Raw genomic sequence first — 17390 nt, forward strand, 5'->3', positions numbered from 1 at the left:
CTCAGGTTTTCATTAACTCCTATTTTAACTTGTCATAGAGAGCTCTCCCCAAAACCTTAGGTTGGATTAAAGGAGGTGCCACACTGTGATAGAAAAATAAACGAGGGTCTCCTAAAATTACTTGGGCCTTGGGCCCAGCTGCTCACCTACAAATTCCATGAGATGATAAAATTTTTAGGGAAGTCTTGCCTTTGTCGATAATGGAATATTTAGGACAAATAGTAACTGGTTGAGCCTTGGTCAGGTACTCAGTTTCAGCCACCACCCATTAGTAAGTCTATGATTATTTCTCAATATGAGGAAGGTAAATTTGCTGAAGCAAATATTCATTATATTTAAAATCTCTGAAGGTTTCTGCTACTCCATATAACACCTCAGTATGCTACCTTCAACTTAGAGACAACTGTATCAAAAGGACTGAAGTATAGAACTCTTTGTGTTACAGTCTGGGGAGCACTTTCTTGCTGTGGATCCTCCACAAACTTGCTTACTTTTAAGAGAATTCACTCAATGGGGCAAAAGTGAACTCACTTATATAGGCTACATAGTCTCCAAAAGTGCAAGGAGATTACCAATTTGTTCCTTTTTTTTTTTTTGGTGGGAAATGCAAATTTAAGCAAAGTGTGCCTCCGTTTGGGGAGCATGCCACAACGTGATCAAGATGATTGGACTCAGAGAAAATCCCCCATGGAGAAGCGGTGGTAGTGATGCTTGGCACATTCTTGTGTTCTTATTTTCTCACACTTGCATTATTTAGTAAGGCATCTAGATTGTGAGGGGTAAAAAGAGAGAATATTTTTGGAGGTATGTTTGTCTTTTGTGGGCTTTGGAAGTAATAAAGCATTATCCATAACAAAAACTAAATTTAGGGTACCATGCTATATTGAAAGGGGACAATACATGAAACAGCAATGAAAAATTGAAGTATTCAGCTTATTAAATTCATAGAAAATAACTTATTGTTATCCTGAAAATTCATTCATCTTCTGTACTGACAAAACTGAAGAGTTAAATTACAGCTGAATAAGAATCACCAGTGCTAAGGTTTTGATGCTGGTTTTACTGTGCAATAAAGAGTTAACTTAGTAGGCCTTGACTGTCCAAAGCCCATATATTCCATAGGTCTTCAGGACTGGCCTTTGACTATCTCCTGGGAAGTAAGCTCTGAGCACTTGAATATTCTCCTGGATAAGGGTGTCGTTGTATACTGGGGTCTTGGGCCAAGTCAGATAGTTTATGTTAACAATGTGATTAACTGTGAATGCCTGTTTTTTTTTTTGTTGTTGTTGTATGCCTGTCTTTGGCCAAGCTGTATCAGTTTGACCCTTAGGAGGGTAGAGGTTAAAGACTGAATAGCTAAGGTCAGTCACACAGGTGCTCCATACTATATGATTGATTCTGAATGAATGGAAGCAGTGCTCAGGTGAGCTTCCCTGTTTGGCACTATTTTGTGTGTGTTGTTAAAAACATTGCTAGGAGAATTAAGCAGGCTGTGTTTGATTTTACCGAAAGAGGACAACTAGAAGTTCAATCCTGGTTTCTTCTGGACTCCACCCTATGTGTCCTTTCCTTTGCCAATTTTAATCTGTATTCTTTGGTTTTAGTAAACCATAATGATGAGAATAACGACTTTACTGAGATCTGTGAGACTCATCAAATCTGACAGGTCTTGCGAAGGTCCAACATGGGTATGAAATTCTGAAAGTCTTCAAGTGTTTTAGTCTTTCTTTTAAATTCAGATTTCAGTTTTCTTTATTTTATCTTATGCACAATATAAAAAAAATAGTTTATTCTGAAAATTTGTAATAAATATTTAAATTAAGAGACAAAATAAATGAACATACATAAACTTACCATCCAAATTAAAAAAAGAGGGGGATATTGCCAAACTTTGAAATGCTCCGTGACATCTCTGTTTTAGTGTTTCTTCAAAGTGACAAACGCTGTTTTGTATGTTTCATTAATCCATAGCTTTGAATTTTTAAATAAATTCATCTATATCACTAAAGCTGTACTTTAAACAAATCACCTTTATTTTTGAACATTATAAATTTGGTGTTATGCAATTTGTTTTCATATAACACTTTTTTTTCAATAGTATGTTTCTAATACTCCTCCATGTACATATATTTTGCGGGGTAAGCGCTGAAGTGAGTAACCCTCGTGGCATGGAGCTGTGGTGGTGCGGTGGTTAGGAGGTAAGGCTGCTGACCAGTGGGTAGCAGTTTGAGTTCACCTGCATCTCCTTGGAAATCTTATGGGGCAGTTCTACTCTGCCCTACAGGGTCGATATGTGTTGGAATTGACTTGATGGCACTTTTTTGTTTTGTTTTGTTTTCTTGGTGGCACAAAGCACTAACTAAAAGGTTGGCAGTTCGAACCCACCAGCTGCTCCTAGGGAGAAAGATGTGGCAATCTGCTTCTGCGAAGATTACAGCTTTGGAAATCCTCTGGGGCAGGGGAGAAGAGCAGTTCTACTCTGTCTTGTAGGGTTGCTATGCATAGAAACCAACTTGACAGCAAGGATTATTATTATTATTATTTAAACCCTGAAATATTCAATCATATGTGCTACCTTGATACCTGAGACCCAGAGGGTCTTGAATGGCTGAATCTGAAGCTCCCCTCTCCCTTCCACTCTTGCAGATAAGGTCCCCTGACCAAAGAAAATGTCTTACCTTGGGAACCAGACAAAGCACCTGGTTATCTTTGAATAGTGGGCTTTAGTTCCCAGGGAGCTTGCAGAATTACACGAATAAACAAGTCACATCCTCTTGTTACTACAAAGCCTGTTTCCATAACTGTTGCTTGTTCAGTCTGTTCCCCAGCGCAAACCTTGTGTGCTCCTGAGTAGTGGTGTCCTCCTCCCCTGAACTGTGAGTTCATGTGAGTAATCAGCTGCTGTCAGTCTCATCTGTCAGTGTCAGGTGCCCTGTGTTTCACCATCATCATAACCATAACGTTGAGAATCCCTTCCTTACCAGCAGTATAAATAGGAGGTGAATGAAACACATATTCCTGCATTAATTAATTTCATGATATTACGGAGTCCCATTTCTTGAATATGTCACAATTAAATTTCCTATTACAGTAGGGAATTGATAAAGCGTTTATCATGACAAAATAGGAAATTGAGAGAAGGTATATCATGACAAAAACTGCTATGAACATGTGTCTTTCAGTGCACATATGAAAGAGTTTGTCTCAGTACAGCCCTGTTTGTGATATTGATGGATACTGTGTATATATCTGTTCAGCTTTCTAAATTTCTTATTCCTATTTACACTCTCATTAGCAGTGCATGATATATCAGATGCCATATCCTTGCTAACATATATTATAGTCATTTTAAATTTTTTGCCAATTAATATGAATATAGAGATTAGAGTTTAACAGTAGTTACCAGGCATGGTGGGATGGGGCTAGGGAGGAGTTATTGTGCACGTAACATTGAATTTTTGTTTATGGGGATGGAAAAATTGCAACTGAAATTGATGTTAATTACACATGATTGATTCAATTGGTTTTATTATATGGTGCACATAAAAAATAATGAATTGGTGAATGTTTTGTTCTTTATACTTATACAAGAATAAAAATAAATAAAATTCAACTTTAAATACAGTTAATTCTTTAACATATCTAGAATAAATTTTCCTGCATTGCATGATGTTGGATTTTTAAAAATTTTTTGAAACTACAAATTTGCAGTACTAATGATGCCATCTTACGAGGCCTATTATCAATTCAAAGTGAATGCCCAATGAGTCTCATTATCAAGAACTTGGGGGGCACTTTTTAGCTTAAATTCAAAGACTACGCACAGCAAAAGCAATGATTAGCCTGAGAGAAAATTGATGGATATATGGTAAAGAAATTAGGATTCCCCCCACTGTTTCTTTCTTTTCTTTTTTCCCCTTTTAATATAATGAATCCCTTTGAAAATTGTGGATTACTTCTTTTTCATTGGGGAAACTATAGGTATAGGTACCAGAGTGTTCCCTAATTATGTTAGTTTTTATTTAAATCTCAAGAGAAATCAATAGGCATTACAGTTATTTAATGATTTAATGTAATTTAATTCTTCCATATAAAAAAATAGAACTTATCACCTACATGTATTTCAGCAACAGAAACTGCTACAAAAGCCCTATTTTTCCTGTACTTTACCTATAAAATTTATTACATGCATTTGCCTTATTAATACAAATAAATATTTATTAGAGTAAAATATTAGCATCCTAAGATGAACTCTTATGTGAATAATATACATAAAAGTGTTCTCAGTCCAAGAGAGTTTAATAAAACTGAATAAGGAGAATTAGTTATGTAAATGGTAAGCTGTGAACAAAATGTCTGTTGGTTTGAACCCACTCAGTGGCTCCTGGGGAGAAGGACCTGGAAATCTGCTTCCCTAAAGATATTGTTGTTGTCAAGGAAACACTACGGGACATTTCTACTCTCTCCCATGGTGTTCCTATGAGTCAAAAATGATTCTACAGCTCCCAAAAACAACGTAAAACTGAATGAATTAAGGGATTTTTAAATTTATATTTTTAAAATATAAACTAATCAATTCATTTATTTACTCATTATTTCATCTACAAATATTTATTGAGTAGCTACTATATGACAGACACTGTTTTATTGTCCTGGGCAATAATTCTAAAAGTTTGTGTGCTGAGGAAACTTATTAGAAAAGTAAAAAAGTAGAAAAAATCAATAAGCTGATGACTGACAGTGATAAATACTGCTATCAATATGCCCTACTGATACAATTTAAAAGGTTTTTATAATTAAGGGCTTCATTATACCTTTGATATTTAAGTTTGTTGTCTAAAATATTTAATCATAGAGAATATGACAATCATTTAATAAAATCAAGACGTATGGAAATCTGAATCAACGAGAAAAAATTAGTATCACCTTTGTAATGTCAACCAATGATTAAGATATTTAGCTCATTTAAAACTATCTTTTCAAACTACTTTTACATAGTTTTTTTTTTTTACTTGAGTAAATGGACATGTGAAAATATGAAACTTACCCTACAACTTATAAACCTCCATTTGGTGAGTACCCAGTTTATACTGAGTCGAGAGACTACGATTGCCAGAATACCTTCAGTGTAAGATAGTACCTGCATTACCTCATAAGACATAAGAGAATCAGAACAAAAATGCATGTAAGTAAACATATAATACAGAGAAAGAAGGTTGAACAGATGTGCAAAATTCTTCAGAGACTTCAATGAATTAATAAACGAAAGAAGCCCATTGGATTTAGCAAATAGCAGGTCACTGACGCCATTCAAAAGAAAGTTATTTGTGGTAAAGACACATTACGGAATGTTGTTATTGTTGTTAGTTGCCATCAAGTCAACTCTGACTCGTGTTAGTCTTATGTATAACAGAACAAAATCCTGCCTGGGCCTGAGACATCTTCATAATCACTGGATTCTCAAATTTATAGTGATTTCTACCCAAAGATCTGTTTCCAATTACTTCCCTCTATAGAAAATAATTCTAATAAGCTCAACATTTTAGCTCTTTAAATATTGATTTTATATAACGCAAATGCATGTATTATATAAGAAACACCAAGAACAGCTGTTATCCTCAAGTCAATTTTGTCTGCTAGCTTTCTAGTCCTCCCTGGCCCACTAAAAAAAAAAAAATTCTACTACTTTAGCAGCCTATGTTGTTTGTTTATATTTACCAAATTATCACCAGAGAAGAAGTAGATGACAAAACAGTGACGTTTGTACCTGTGAAAGTTATACCCTTGTTAGTAAAATGATCAGGTAAGACGTCCCTCTGAGTCTGAAAAAGTCTTATACATTCTGCAGCATCAAGTAGTTATTGTAGAGAAGGTGAAGGTCAATACCACATCGCATATTTAAGGTTAAAGGTCATGATCTGGAAAAAGCTTATAAACTAAAGGTCAAGAGAAGATACCCACCCTACCCTGACATCCTCATTGTTCCATAGCAACATGGGGAAACTAGTAGACATATAAACCAAAACTAAATCTACTGCTATTGAGTCAATTCCGACTCATAATGACTCTATAGGAGAGAGTAGAGATGCCCCATATGGTTTTCAAGGGTGTAAATCTTTACAGAAGCAGACTACCACATATTTCTCCCTTGGATAGGCTGGTGCATTTGAACAGTCGACCTTTTGGTTAGCAGCCAAGCACTTTAACCACTGTGCCATGAGGGCCCCTAGGCATATAGTGGATCAGTGTGGGTTTTTTATCCCATAAGATGACCTTTCCCCATTGTTTTCTCAATTTTTCGGTTCAGTGTGTGTGGTCTTATAAATGAATGACAAATATTATGAACTTTGATGCCAAAGTATGGATTTAGGTATCAACTGTATATAGGAGTGATAAGAAATGCCAGGTGCTCATTACCTGAACACCTTAGATACCAGTGGGAGGTTCAACCTCTCTGGTTGAGAAAGGTGGGGTGAAGTAGCAAGCCGATGATTTCCTAAGTGAACTTGAAAGAGCTCCTGGGGTACTAGAAAATGATGCCTGTTTATAGTTATTGTGAGTATTTGTAAAAGTTGAATGATACCCTTTTGTATTGAATTGTATCCCCCCAAAATGTGTGTCATTTTGGCTAGGCCATAATTCTTAGTATTTTGTGGTTGTCTACCATTTTGTCATCTGATGTGATCTTCCTATGTGTTGTGAATCCTTCCTCTATGATGTTAATGAGGCAGGGTTACAGACAGTTATGTTAATGAGGCAGGACACTATCTACAAGATTAGGTTGTGCCTTGAGTCAATCTCTTTTGAGATATCAAAGAGAGAAGTGAGTAGAGAGGCAGAGTGACCTCCCACCAAGAAGAATGAAGACCTAGGAGAGGAGCATGTCCTTTGGACCCAGGACCTCTGCACTGAGGAGCTATCAGACCAGGGGAAGATCCATGACAAGGACCTTCCCCCAGAGCCAACAAATAAAGAATGTCTTCCCTTGGAGCTGGCATCCTGAATTTGGACTCCTAAATTGTGAGAGAATAAATTCCCGTTTGTTAAAGGCATTCACTTGTGATATTTGTTACAACAGCACTAGATAACTCAGAATTTGGTACCAGAAGAGTGGTGTGCTGATTTAACAGATACATAAAATGTGGAAGTGGTTTTGAAAATTTGAATGGGTAGAGGCCGGAAGAGTTTTCAAGTGCCTAGCAGTAAAAGTCTAGATTGCCTTGAAGAGACTGTTGGTGGAATTATGGACATCAAAGGCAATCCTGGTGAGGGCTCAGAAGGAAGTGAACAGAGCTATAATACTGGAGACTGCACAGATGGTGAGAAGCAGCATCAGGGAAATGGCAGCAGGAGAACCAGAATACCCTCAAGAAACAGTGCTGGAACCGACTCACATAGCAAGAGAGATGAGTGCCTTGAGGCAGAAGACTTCCTAGTGGAGTAAGGTGTCTCTGGGTGCTTATTGGTGGAGTTAAAGAGCTTTGGAGCACTTGTTCCCAGCAGGGCAGAGATGGGCTGTGAGGCCCAAGGGACTGAGAGGCCAAGAAACCAGAAAACAGAAGCTGACAAGACAAGGAACACTGGAAGCAGAGCTGCCTTGGTCTCCACGGGTAGGACAATGACCTCTGAAGTCTCAAACAGTGGAGCCATGACCTCTGAGGTTTCAATGGGTTGGGCCACAGCCTTCTAGGTTTCAAAGTCAGATCTTCATCAACTCTGTTCCCGAGTGTGGTGCTGCCTTTCAAGAGTGCCAGGGGAATGGGGCCATATCTACTGCCCAAAGCTGAAGGGGTGAGGCTGCCATGCCCAAGGGGCAGAAGAATGGGGACTACCAGGGATGAGAGGGTGGAGTTGCCACTCAGATGGACTAGGAGAATGGAGCTTCCCACATCTGAGGTAGCAGAGGTGCCATTCCAGTGGGCCTGGAAGGTGGATCTGAAACCCACCTTCTCCCAGAATCCAGAGAGTGTGGCCAACACCCAGAGTCTGAATAGCAGGGCCATTGCCTAAACTGTCTCAGAGAATGGAGGATTATTTTCCAGCCTCAAGAATTAATGTAATGTGTTATGCTGACTTCATGGTGCCTGTTATCCCTTCTTTCCCTCCAATTTCTCCAATTTGTAATGGAAATGTCTAGCTTGTGCCTGTTCCACCATTATACTTGGAAGCAGATTATATTCTAGATTTCACAGATGAGGAATTTTGGAATTTTGGACTTGGAGTTGATTTAAGACTTTTGCTATGATATGATAGGGTGAATGTGTTTAACAAGTGACAAGAACATGAAATTTTGAGTGCCAAATGGTGGAATATTGTGGATTGAATTGTGTTTCCCAAAAATATGTGTCATCTTGGCTAGGTCATGATTCTCAGTATTGTGCGATTGTCCACCATTTTGTCATCTGATGTGATTTTTCTACCTCTTGTAAATCTTATCTCTCTGATGTTATTGAGGCAGGATTTGAGGCAGTTTCGTTAATGAGGCAGGACACAATCTACAAGATTAAGTTAAAGAGAGAAGCAAGCAGAGGGATAGAGAGACCTCCTACCACCAAGGAGGCGAGCAAGTCCTTTGGACCTGAGGTCTCTGCTCTGAGAAGCCGTTACACCAGAGGAAGATTAATGGCAAAGACCTTTCCCCAGAGCTGACAGAGAAAGAAAGCCTTCCCTTGAAGCTGGTGTACCGACTTTGGACATCTCGTCTCCTATACTTTGAGAGAATAAGTTCCTCTTTGTTAAAGCCATTCACTTGTAGTATTTCTGTTATAGGTCCACTAATTAACTAAGATTGATTCTGAAAATATAAAGTAATATAGGTTTCTGTTAAGTCCAAAACCATTAAAGATAAATGGAAAATTCATTTACGTGTTTAAGATCCCCATCTCTTTCATAGCCTTTATCATTTGTTAGAAGTTAAAGTTACACATTTGAGTATTCCATCAGATTCAAGAATTATACACATATTTTAAAAATAAATTTAATGCAAAACCTTCAAAAAGTTCCTTAGAAAATAGACCAAAACCAAACCAAACCCAGTGCCGTCAAGGCAACTCTGACTCATAGCGACCCTATAGGACAGAGTAGAACTGCCCCGTAGAGTTTCCAAGGAGCACCTGTTGGATTTGAACTGCCAACCCTTTGGTTGGAAGCTGTAGCACTTAACCACTACGCCACCAGGGTTTCCAAGAATGTTAATTAATGTACATAAATATAATGCAGACTTCAGTCAAGAAAAATTGAGATAAAGCTGCTTTTAAGTTTTCTGGTTGAAAGTAGCTTTACCTGTCTGGTATGGCAATATTGTTCTTTAAGAGTACATAGACTTTAACCTTGGTAAGATGGAAATTTAAGAAGCCCTAGTGGAGCAATGGTTAAGCACTCATGTGCCAACCTAACGTTAGGCAGTGTGAACTCACCAGCTGCTCCACAGAAGAAAAGAGCTGGTAATATGATCCCATAAAGATTACAGTCTACTAAACCTATGTGGCAGTTCTAGTATGTCAGAATCAACTTACCACACAACAACAATAACAACAAGATAAATTTAAGTGTCAAAATGTATTTAAAATCCATGACCATACTACTAATGTGAGGCCTGTGTTAATAAAGAATCAGTGCATATTTAGTATTATTTGCACTTGTAGAATTTAATATAAGTTAGTTTATCACAGCAGTAGCCTTATTGTTCCTCTTTGTAAATGTGATAAATTAATTTAGAACTACAAATTTAAGTTGAAGTCTAAGTTATTACTATTGCCAACTTATTACATTGCAGTATTTAAGAAATCTTAATTGACTCGATGGCAATGGGGTAAGGTTAACTCTACTTAAAAGTTTAATTTATTAAATTTATATGAATTATATGTTTCTAATTGTTAATTCAGTGAGTGGATGACAAAGTGAAATAAAATGTTTAACTTCAATTTAAATATTTGAAAGCTTTTAATTAAGTAACTTTGTAAATGGGACCAATTTTTATGCAAAGACCTCTAAGAAGTGACTGCTAAAATCTATTTAGATACACATAAAGAAAATAAGCTTTGTATTATGAACATGTCTTGGAAGAAGTACAGCCAGAGTGCTCTTGGAAATGAAGATGGTGAGTCTTTATCTCACATACTTTGGACATGCTATCAGGAGGAACCAGGCCCTAGAGAAGGAGGATATCATGTTTGGTGAAGTAGAGGGTAACTGAAAAAGAGGAAGACCCTTGATGAGATGTGGTGATGGTTAAGGTTGTGTGTCAACTTGGTTGGGCATGATTCTCAGTGGTTTGGCAGTTATGATGTAGGTTGGCAGTCATATAATGTTGTGATCATTTCCATGATCAAATCTGATATAATATGATCACCTCCATGATGGGATTTTCTGTGAATAGCCAATTAGTTGAAAGGGAGTTTCACTGGGCATGTGACCTATATCTAATATAGGTGGACATTCGGGCAAGGCTCAGGGCTTTTGCTCGCTCTGGATCCTGCAGCTGGCTTCTGATCGTCTGATCTCTGGTTCTTGGGACTTGAGCCAGCAACTTACCTGCAGTCTTTTCTTTGTAGCCTTAGAGCAAGAGCCCTGCTCTCTGACCTGCCAATCTTGGGTTCACTAGCTCCTGTGGCTGTGTGAATTAGGAGAAGGCTTAATCTGTCTCTCAGACTTAGGAAGTTCCATCCTCTACAACCAAACGAGCCATTTCCTTAATATAAATCTCTCTATATATATTCATACACTTTACTGGTTTTGCTTCTCTAGAGAACACAGCCTAAGAAGGATGGATTGACACACTGGCTGAAACAACAGGCTCAAACATAGCAACCATTGTGCACGTGGCAAAGGACCAGGCCATGATTCATTCTGCTATACATTGGGTCACTCTGAGTTGGACCCTTCTCAAAGGCACCTAACAGCAATAAAGACTTTATTAACAGTTTTAAGGTTTAAAAATATGTGGCCTTAATAATTGAATAAATATTGAATAGCAATTGGGATTGTCTGTTTATGGACTATGTGACAGATATGAATGAGATAAATATACAAGGCTTCATATTAGATGGTCAGACTAGAATATACTTGTATAAAGAGAGGATATCAGTCTTACTTCAACAAATGATGTGTTCCTTATATGCTGTAAACTGACCTTTGTTTTTCAGAAAAATGGAAGGTCTTCTTAACCAGGTCTTGAAGGAACAGGGCGACTTTTGGATAGAACATACAAGAAAAAATGAACAAAAACAATAATTTATCAGGAAGGTAATTCTGAATCTTAATTTTCTTGACCCTCTTCATAAATCAGGGAGAAAGTAATGCAAATCTTCCCTTCTTGTGTATCCTTTGAATATTTCTGCCATGATGGGTAACATATGGAATTAAGGTTATCATATGTGATGCCACATATAAAATCTTAGGAATTCAGTATGTGAGTATACCAAAGATAATGTGAATACTTTTTAAAGTACTTTTGATTTACTTTATTAAATAAAACTTCCAACCATTCAAAAATAATTTCATAAGAAATGGACACAAACTGTATTTAAAAAAATAAATAAATTTGGCCTTTGAGTTGATTCCTACTCATAACAACAAAATGTAATAGTCAGTAGAAATTCACTTTACAGAGTTTAATAATTCTTGAGTAAATGCTTTTTGGAAAATAATGTTGGAAAATACATAGTGACGGGAAACCCGATTGAAAGACTCATCTCAAGACTGAAACATTTTCTCACATGAACCCAAGACATACTTACTTACAGGCATTAGAGCTAGGTTTGTGGGACTGGCTTGATCTGACTTTCCCACCAAATTTTCATTAGAAAAGCTGGGAGATGAGGAAAGAAAGTACAATCACATGAATATTAAGGAGCATGAATATTAAGATAGGTCCTTACACTCCAAGCAAAAATTGTAGAAACATAGGTAAACAAAGGAACAATATATCACACCAGTTAAGATGGACCTTATGATATACTTAGGGAAAAAAACAAGTTGCTAAAATTTTCTTAAGACAATTTCATTAATAATAATAATAATTAAAAAACATGTAAAGTATAACTTTAGAGAAATAGATATTAGGAGTTTTCTGATTTATTAGATAAAATATATATTTAAACACAATACACCTGACTTGTGAGCACATAGTTAAAGCTGTATTTAGAAAAAATTGAATTAGAAATCAAAAAGAAATTTAAATCAATAATTTGAGCTTCCCAAAGCAGAGGAAAAGGAAAAAAAAAAAACAAAACAAAAACGCAAGAGCAGAAATCAATGAAATTGATAATAGAGTACAATAGAGTAAAACAATCAAAAGAAAAGCAGTTCGTTTGAAAATGTTAATTAAATTGTTAAACTACTAGGCACACCACCCAAGAAAAAAAAAGAATATCAAGTCATCAGGAACGAAAAAGGGGACATCACCTGATGCTAAAAGAATAATAATGGGATATTACCAACATTTCATGTGACTAAATGACTAAGTGACTAAGGCTGAGTTAAAATGGAACCGGTTAAGAATTCATTAATTCTCTATATTCAAGGTCGTATTCAAGTCAATCCCTCTACTTCTTAGCAGTGTGTCTACTGTGAAGTCATTTAACAGATTAAACCCTTGCTTTCCTCATCAGTAAAATGGAAATAATAATAATGTCAAACCCAAGGACTAGTGTAGAGGATTAATTGGGAATTTAATCTGAAGAAGTTTAATACAGTATTGGATTCACTTTGAGTTCTTTGTGCAAATAGGTTCCCCCTGAGTATGGACCCTCAATGAGATTTATTTCATCTTTTTTCACCTGTAAATTTAGTCCAGAAATGCTGTTCTAGACACCCATTATAGACTGATAGTAACAGAGAGTAATGCCAAATAACCAAGAAAAAAAAAAAAAGTTGAACTCATAAAAGGAACCTTGTTTCGGTTATCTATTTTCTTATTTGCTCTGGCAAGAGTATTTCTAGAATACTAGGCAGTTTCTCATTAACTTCACTTGGAGCTGAATTGTAGGATAAATTTACCTGGATAGACACACATGGACGAAGGAAAAGACCAAATTTGGTAGTGTTCTATGTATTCCTTTGGAATAAGCTAAAAATATCAAGAGAGAAGCAATGTAAATAGTCAATTAAAAATTCTTTACTCTGACTTTGGTGAAGAACTTTAAAAGAACACGGAGAGCAGAAACCACATTATGATGCGAGCTCCACATGTCAGATGCCATCAGCTTTGAAATATATGTGTATGCATTTAGTGTCATATTTTTTTCTATTGAGACTGAACTTCCTGTCTTTAGAGAATTGACTACACAATTAACACCTATATCTAATCCCCATAGTTCCCCAATTCTCTTGAAGGAAAACTAAATAAAAGCACCTCAACATGTATTTGCTCAGAAGTTATCTCAGATTTAATAAACAGGTAATTCAACTTTACACTGCATTTTTAAAAAGATGAAATTTTTATTTTTATTTTTTTTAACCCGCAAGTGAACCCATTGCCATCGAGTCAACTCCAACTCACAGCACCCCAAATGAGAAACCCTAATGTTAAAGAATTCTAAGGATTTGGTACTGTTATTCACTGGGGTGCAGAAATGCCATATCTGCTATTAAATGGCATTAATTTGATATGTGTGCCTTTCTTGTAACAAGAACAACCATTTGGTTCAAGTTGGAAAATTATAAAATTCTTAAGTTTATAATCGTTGTCAAAGTATTGCTTAGCTATAATTGCCAAAATTTTTCCTACTTAGGGTTACGTTTCACAAAAGCTATCTCCGACGGTAATGTAGGTATGCATTTTGGAGAGATGGCTGTGCAGAGTGATTTTAAGGGAGAGAAAATAATATCCTTGAGATAAATCCACATAATTGTACAGAGAATCTGAGAGACTTCAGCAAGAATATTTCTATCCTTTACTTTTGATTGTGGGCTGGCATACAAAGAAGGAAACAACCAATGTTATATTTGCAGAAGCTGAACTGGAGTCTGTGGACTTAGGTAAGTGATTTAAAAGTCCTCCAACCCAGCTTCGATACAATTGCTTGTTAAAACAAAATATATTTTCCAGTAGTACTCTAATTTTCCATTCTTCAGTCATTTTATTTACTATTCCATGTTATCCTAGGTTTTTATTTATTTATTTCCATGTATAAATATCCTCATTGACATTTCAACTTCTTCCTGTAAAGTTTTGGAGAGGGAAATATTTACACTTGATTCAAAGTTTACACAAAATCTCTTTGTAACAAATGACCAGAAAAAATCGTACCTCACTGACCGAGTTCATCCTGCTGGAATTAGCAGACACCCTGGAGCTACAGATCACCCTCTTTTTGTTCTTGTTGTGATTTACACACTCACAGTCCTGGGGAATGTGGTTATGATCCTGCTAATCAGGGCGGACTCTCGACTTCACACACCCATGTATTTCTTCCTGGCTAACTTGTCCTTTGTGGAGGTTTGCTACTCGTCCACCATCACCCCAAAGATGCTGGTAGATCTCTTGTCTGAGAAGAAAACCATCGCCTTTGCTGGCTGCTTCCTGCAGATGTATTTCTTTATCGCCCTGGCAACAACTGAATGCATCCTCTTTGGGTTAATGGCCTATGACCGTTATGTGGCCATATGTAACCCACTCCTTTACTCCTTAATCATGTCCAGGAGAGTCTGCCTTAAAATGGCAGCTGGGGCCTTTACAGCAGGATTGCTGAACTCCATGGTTAACACAAGTTATGTAAGCAGCTTACCATTGTGTGGTTCCAATATCATCCATCACTTCCTCTGTGACAGCCCCCCTCTTTTAAAGCTCTCTTGTTCTGACACATGCCTGAATGAAAGCATCTTTTCCACTTTTGCTGGTGTGAATATGGTCGGTGCTCTGCTGGTCATCCTTACTTCCTACTCCTACATTCTCGTCTCCATCTTTTGTATGCATTCAGGGGAGGGGAGGCGCAAAGCATTCTCAACTTGTGCCTCCCACTTGACTGCTATAATTCTGTTCTATGCAACCTCCATCTATACTTGTCTGAGACCCAGTTCTAGCTACTCCCTGAGTCAGGATGAAGTGGCTTCCGTGTTCTACACAGTGGTGATCCCCATGCTGAACCCTCTGATCTACAGCCTCAGGAATAAGGAAGTAAAGACGGCTTCATGGAATGTGATTAACAGGAAAAGAATCCCTTCATTTATGTGATTGTGTGAGTAATTTTCCAAAATAAGTGGAGTATTTAATTAACCTTCAAAGCCTAGTTCAAGCATATTGGTGTTCATTAAAGTATTTTCAAAGTAAATACATTCTGTAAATACTCAAGTATCTGTATCCAATCATGGATAATATAGATTAAAACACTAACACGGGACTACAGGATCTTCATCTTATAATTATTGTATAACTTCACTGGGTCCTTACCAATACAGTTTATTCATAATGAAATCTTGGCCATGGAAATTAAGGGATTAAGTGTTTAGAAATAAAAGTCACAATGTTATAAGACCTACCATGTAGGATGTTTTGGACTATCCATTCATTGTTTCCCTTAAGTACTTATTTTCATCACTTTTAAAATAATTGTTTTCTATATGTCATATATTTAAAAAATGCTTTTATATTATAATGGATTTTCTTTTTTAATTTATTGATATTCCTTATGGAGAGAGTTGCTTAAATCAAATTTCAGAGCTGCAGTTTTATTAAAACGTGAAACTTCCAAACATTTATTTCTCTTTTCCCACCTATGTTTACATGCACATTAATTAAAGAATACATATGAGTTTGTATAAAAATATGCCATCAAGAAAACTGCTGACTGATTAGAATTCATCAATTATAGTACTCTTTCCATCATACCCTTCTCCTCAAAAAATTCTAAGACTTTTTCTCCCTTTCTGTCTCCTGGATTCAAACATACACAAAATCACACGCAAAAGCACCCAAGTACTACAAAGAGTTCCGTGGGGCAGAGTTCCAAAGGATGTAGATAAATATTCAGTGGATGGCTATGACCCTCATTCTTTAGAACTGGCTTTTAATTTTTCTTTTCATAGAATTCTTCCCTCAATTATCAAAAAAACTTGAAATTAATCTCAAGAGTAACGCTAAGCATTATTAATATGAAGGTAGGCATGTATAAAGGGAATCAAATATGTGATAAAAATATTACATGAACAAGTAGTAATTTTTGTGTATTGAATTGTTTCCCCCCAAAATATGTGTCAACTTGGTTAGGCCATGATTTCCAGTATTGTGTGGTTCTCCTCTATTTTGTGACTGTAATTTTATGTTAAAGAGGATTAGGGTAGGATTGTAACACCCTTACCCAGGTCGCATCCCTGATCCAATATAAACGGAGTTTCCCTGGGGCGTGGCCTGTACCACCTTTTATCTTACAAGAGAAAAAAAAGAAAGGGAAGTGAGCAGAGAGGGGAAACTCATACCACCAAGAAAGCAGTGCCAGGATCCTTTGGGCTTAAGGTCCCTCTGCAAAGAATCCCTAGTCGGGGGAAGACTGATGAGAAGGCCGACGGAGAGAGAAAGACTTCCCCTGGAGCCGACACCCTGAATTTGGGCTTTTAGCCTATTTTACTGTGAGGAAGTAAACTTCCTTTTATTAAAGACATCCACTTGTGATATTCCTGTTATAGCAGCACTAGATGAATAAGACACTAATATTATGTTCCTTCTGATGTAACATTTAGGAATAGGAACAATTGGGAGATGAAATGTAGTTATTCTGATACTTAGGGCTTTAGATACATTTTGTTTTGATCTATGCTCATCAAAAGACTTCACCAAAAGAGTAAAAAGAGAATCTACAGACTGAGAAAAAAAAATTGGCTATTACAAAGCAGACAAAGGTCTAATGTCTAAAATCTACAGGAAAATCCAACACCTCTACAACAGAAAGACAAGTAATCCAATTAAAAAATGGGCAAAGGAAATGAACAGACACTTCACCAAAGAAGACATTCAGGTGGCCAACAGACACATGAGAAAATGCTCGTGATCACTAGCCATTAGAAAAATGCAAATGAAAACCACAGTGAGATACCATCTCACCCCAGTGTTACTAGCATGAATCAAAAAAACAGGAAATAGCAAATGTTGGAGAGGCTACAGGGAGATCATAACTCTTATGCACTACTGGTGGGAATGCAAAATGATAAACCATTCTGGAAAAGTATATGGTGCTTCCTTAGAAAGTTAGAAACTGAAATACCATATGATTCAGCAATTCCACTTCTAGGAGTTTATCCTAGAGAAATAAGAGTTGTCACAGGAATAGACAGATGCACACTCATGTTCATTGCAACATTGTTCAAAATAGCAAAAAGATGGAAACAAACTAGATGCCATTATTAGATGAATGGGTAAACAAACTATTGTACCTACACACAATGTAGTATTATGA

The 17390-nt window shown here is 36.7% G+C and overlaps 1 pseudogene; it reads left to right on the plus strand.

Annotated features, from left to right (window-relative positions):
• The first annotated feature begins 14231 nt into the window (after window positions 1-14231).
• On the plus strand, window positions 14232-16098 carry LOC100655698 (olfactory receptor 5F1-like; annotated as a pseudogene).
• The last annotated feature ends 1292 nt before the right edge of the window (window positions 16099-17390 follow it).

Source organism: Loxodonta africana, unplaced genomic scaffold (genome assembly GCF_030014295.1).
Source record: "Loxodonta africana isolate mLoxAfr1 unplaced genomic scaffold, mLoxAfr1.hap2 scaffold_100, whole genome shotgun sequence".
In the NCBI taxonomy this organism is placed as follows: Eukaryota; Metazoa; Chordata; class Mammalia; order Proboscidea; family Elephantidae; genus Loxodonta; species Loxodonta africana.